The 4,621-nt window shown below is 44.0% G+C and overlaps 1 pseudogene; it reads left to right on the forward strand.

The window, feature by feature from the left end:
• The first annotated feature begins 492 nt into the window (after window positions 1–492).
• LOC124993740 (repulsive guidance molecule B-like) lies at window positions 493–2,014 on the forward strand (annotated as a pseudogene).
• The last annotated feature ends 2,607 nt before the right edge of the window (window positions 2,015–4,621 follow it).

The following is a 4,621-nucleotide window of genomic DNA, read 5'->3' on the forward strand; positions in this document are numbered from 1 at the left end:
AAGGGTGGTAAGAGAGAAAAGATTTCATACTAATTTAGTAGTATGCAAGAAATAAGCACAAGAATTGGTGAAAATTTTGGTAAATTCAGTATAATTAACATTAATGATGTATTAATAACATTTATTTGTTCTTAAAACCAAGGGGAATAAAATATTATACAAGACGCCTATGGAAGACAAAAGATAGATATTAGAAGTCACACAAGAGTTAATTATTCTCTAATACCCAAGGTCAGCATCAACAAGAATTATGACATATCCAGGTAGAAATATATCTTTTTATCTTATTAGATTCAGAGGCAGATACCCGGGCACCCGCTGCTGCTCACAAGGGCTGGTGCCCCTCCTGCGGTCCACGCCCGATGAACCTACGCTGGCCAGGCCGGGCACTCGCTCCCTGAGGCTGGTCTGGGCACTCGCTCACAGTCTTTGTATCGTCTCTCCAGCCACTCTCTCTTCGCCTGCCGCCTCCAACCGCCCTGATGCTTCTACTCCCGGTTGGCGCCGCTGCGGACTTGCTCCGCCCGCGGATCACAGCTCACTGCGACTGTGGCGGCGGCCCATCTTCTCCGCTGGCCTGAAGGAGGAAGAAGAGGAAGCGAGGCATGTCCCCTGGTCCATGCCGCAGCCACGGGCCGGGGCCCGCCATGGCACCCGCGCCGCCGCCCTCGCCAGATCCCAGAAGACCTGCATGGAGGGACATGGGCTTCAGAGCAGTACCTGCCTGCGCCGCCTCAGCCTCGGCCTCTGCCCCCGCCTCCTCCGTTACCGCCAGGACTGACCAGCGCCGCTGCCCCTAGTTCTGCCCACAGCTGCTGGCACTGTTGCTACTGCTGCTGCTTAGCCTCGTGCAGCTCCACGCAGGTGACTGCCAACAGCCGGCCAGTGTCGAATCCAGAAATGTACCACGGACTTTGTGTCATTGATTTTGCACCTGAACTCTGCGATTGACGGCTTTGACTCTGAGTTTTACAAGGCACTGCGTGCCTATGCTGCCTGCACCCAGCGAACTTCAAAAGCCTGCCGTGGCAACCTGGTATACCATTCTGCTGTGTTAGGTATCAGTGACCTCATGAGCCAGAGGAACTGTTCTAAGGATGGATCCACATCCTCTACCCTGAAGTGATTCATGACCCTTGTAACTATCACAGCCACGCAGGAGCTAGAGAACATAGAGGAGGGGACCAGAACCCTCTCAATTATCTTTTTTGTGGCTTGTTTGGAGATCCTCATCTTAGGACTTTCAAGGATCACTTCCAAACGTGCAAAGTAGAAGGGACCTTGCCACTCATAGAAAATAATTACCTTTCAGTTCAAGTGACGAATGTGCCTGTGGTACATGGATCCAGTGCCACAGCTAAGAATAAGATCATGATCATCTTCAAAGCTCACCGTGAGTGTACAGATCAGAAAGTATACCAAACTGTGACAGATGACCTGCCAGCTGCCTTTGTGGATGGCACCACCAGCAGTGGGGATGGAGAAGCCAAAAGCCTGCATATAGTGGAGAGGGAGAGTGGCCACTATGTGGAGATGCATGCTGGCTACATAGGCACCATGGTGTTTGTGTGACAGCTGGGTCACTACCTAACCCTTGCCATCCGAATGTCATGTCCTTTGAGGAAAGCCAGCTATGTGTGAATGGCTGTCCCTAAGTGAATGCATCGATGATGGGCAGGGCCAGGTGTCTGCCATTCTGGGGCACAGCCTGCCTTGCACCTCCTTGGTGAGGCCTGGCCTGGCTACACACTGGAGACTGCCAACACTCAATGCTATGAGAAGATGCCAGTGAAGGACATTTATTTCCAGTCCTGTGTCTTCGACCTGCTCACCACTGGTGATGCCAACTTTACCACCACAACCCATAGTCCCTTAGAGGATGTGGAGGCACTGCACCCCAGGAAGGAATGCTGGCACATCTTTCCCAGCAGTGGCAATGGGACTCCCCTGTGGAGGCAGCGATTCGTCTGTCAGTCTAGGACTCACGTGCTTTATCCTTATTGTGTTTTTGTAGGGGTTCTCTTTTGTTTTGTTTTTTTACTTTTTGTCTATAACAAAAATTTAAAATATATTTTGTCAAAATATATTGAGTAAAAGAGTATATATGTATATACCATGTATATGACAGGATGTATCGCGTTCCCTCTGCCCGCAGAGAGAGACACGACAAACGTCTGAAGCTTTGGAAGTTTATTGTGCACAGTCTTCCTTTCTTTCCCTCTTTTCTATCCCTTTCTCTCTTTTCTTTCTCTCGCTCTCTTTCCCTCTGCTTAACTCTCGCCTGCTCCGGTCGCTCCGCTTCTCCCGCTCGGCTCACACCTGCTTCGGCCGCTCCGCTTCTCCCGCTCGGCTCACGCCTACTTCGCTCGCACTCTTCTTCCTCGCTTCTACTCCTACTCTCAGCTTCTTCCTACTCTCAGCTTCTTCCTTACTCCCCCACCCACCAAGCTTATATACACTTCAACCAATCCGGGGAGAGCACACGAGGTAAACGCGCAGACAGCTGCAGGCATAGAATAGGTACACGAGGGGGGCATGCTCTAATCACATCGTTAACTAGCCAATCATTGGAATTCGCTGGTTGTTTACTGTATAGCTGGCCGCTTTTGGCTCAGCGCCAGGCGCCATCTTGACCGTGCCCAAGGCTGGGGGTCCCGGAAACCCCGACAAGGATGTTTGTCCTGGGACACAATCAGATTGCTCATATTCTGTTTGGTTGTTTTCACATATGTTGGATGTAGTGTTATTTGATTGTATCAATTTTGTTTTGCAATTTTGTGATATGTTTTATAATTGTCCCTGCCCGGGAGCCTGTTAGAAAGCACTTTATTTTTTATATATTAAATACTTATGTGTGTACCTGCTTAATATGTACAGTACGTATACACAGACACCATGCCCAGCGTTTCCTTCAAAGGTGACTAGGGCTGTTCCCCTGCCCTTTCCCATTGCTACTGATTTGCCACACCATGCAGTTTTCACTGGCCACTTCCTGATGGAGCTGCCCCCTTTCCTTTGGAGTGTGACCCCACCCTTCTGCCCTCTCTCAGTTGGAAAGGACAGTTGACTCCTCCATTACAGGTGCTGTTCATTCTTGTAAATGCTGATCTTAATAAAAAGCCCTTTCTCTAACAGTTTTCACTTCTTTTTGAAGTTGAAGAGGGTTACTGTAATTCTTATTGTTTTCTAATTCTAATTTTCAGCACATGTGTTATTAGGTTGAACCTATGAAACTACCATTTCTGTAGGTAGAAAGGGCCTACTGATGGTAGGTTATACATAAATATCAGACATCTTGCTACAACTGAGTAGCTCTCAGATTTTTTCTCATTCCATACTCTAGTTTAAATTGTGGTTTTTACCCTCTTTTAACTCTATTCCCATTAAACAAAATATGAAACCATAAAAAATACAGAAATATTTATAAGTTGTTGAATTTATTAAAATATAAAGATAATTGTGTATATTAATGAACAGATCTTGTATGTAATTGCAACTTCCCAAATAGTTCAGGGAAAGCTAAAGAATTTGTTAACTTGAGGTATGAAAAGAAAACAAGTGGACAGAAAAATCTTAATAAATATAAAACAATTGAAGGTATTTGAAATAAGTCCACATATATCAATAAGCAAAATAAATATAAACTGATTCAGTTCACCTCTGAAAAGGCCCTGGATTCACAAGACTGAATTTGCAAAATCCAAGCAACTTAGGAGATACACTCAAAACACAATAAATAAGAAAAGTTGGAAAAAGTAGATTCTAGATATTAACACGAAGGATTTTAAAAAGTTTAAAATATAAACTAATTCAATACTAAAATTATTAGCATTATTTTTTCTCCTGATTTTGCTTGTGCTGAATTCTCTGTTCTATTAAATCTTCTTAAAATAATATTCCTCTATGCGTTTGAGTTTACATTTGATGTACAACTTAGACACAAATGCAAAGATTTATAATTTTTGTTTTGTTTTCCAGAATATATTCACCAGAATATATTTCATGTAATCACATTCTCCAAACCTTCCCATTTAGAATAAGAAATAGAAAACATCTGTAGCCTATCTATTTTCAATCCTGATTCATGCAATTTTTTTTTTTTTTTTTACCATGGAAGAAAATATAATGGTGTAGAAAAGGTCAGTTAATTTCCGGAAAATCCCTTCAGTGATTTTTCAACACTTTTAAAATAATGACTTAAATTCTTACTGTAGTTTAATCTGGATTCTGTTTATCTGATGGAATTATTGGCATGCTACTTTCCACCATACTAACTTTTCTGTGGTCTTGCACATAGCCTTTTAATGTCTTGGGCACAGTACATGCTTTTCCACCAAGACCTTTGCACGCAAAGCTTTGTCTCCCTGTAGTACACCTCAGTGCAGTATATATGACTGAGCTGGTCTCTTTATTTAGGTTGTGATGGTTAAGTTTTTGTTCCACTTGACTGAGCCATGGGGTGCCAAGGAGTTTGGTTGAACATTTTTGCTGGGCCTGTATTTCTGGTGAGATTAACATTTGAGGCAGTTGAGTGAACAAAGAGATTGCCTTCTCCAATGTGGGTGAGCCTCATCCAAATCCCTGGATGCCTCAATAGAACAAAATGACTCAGGAAAGGAGA

Source organism: Sciurus carolinensis, chromosome 9, assembly GCF_902686445.1.
Source record: "Sciurus carolinensis chromosome 9, mSciCar1.2, whole genome shotgun sequence".
In the NCBI taxonomy this organism is placed as follows: Eukaryota; Metazoa; Chordata; class Mammalia; order Rodentia; family Sciuridae; genus Sciurus; species Sciurus carolinensis.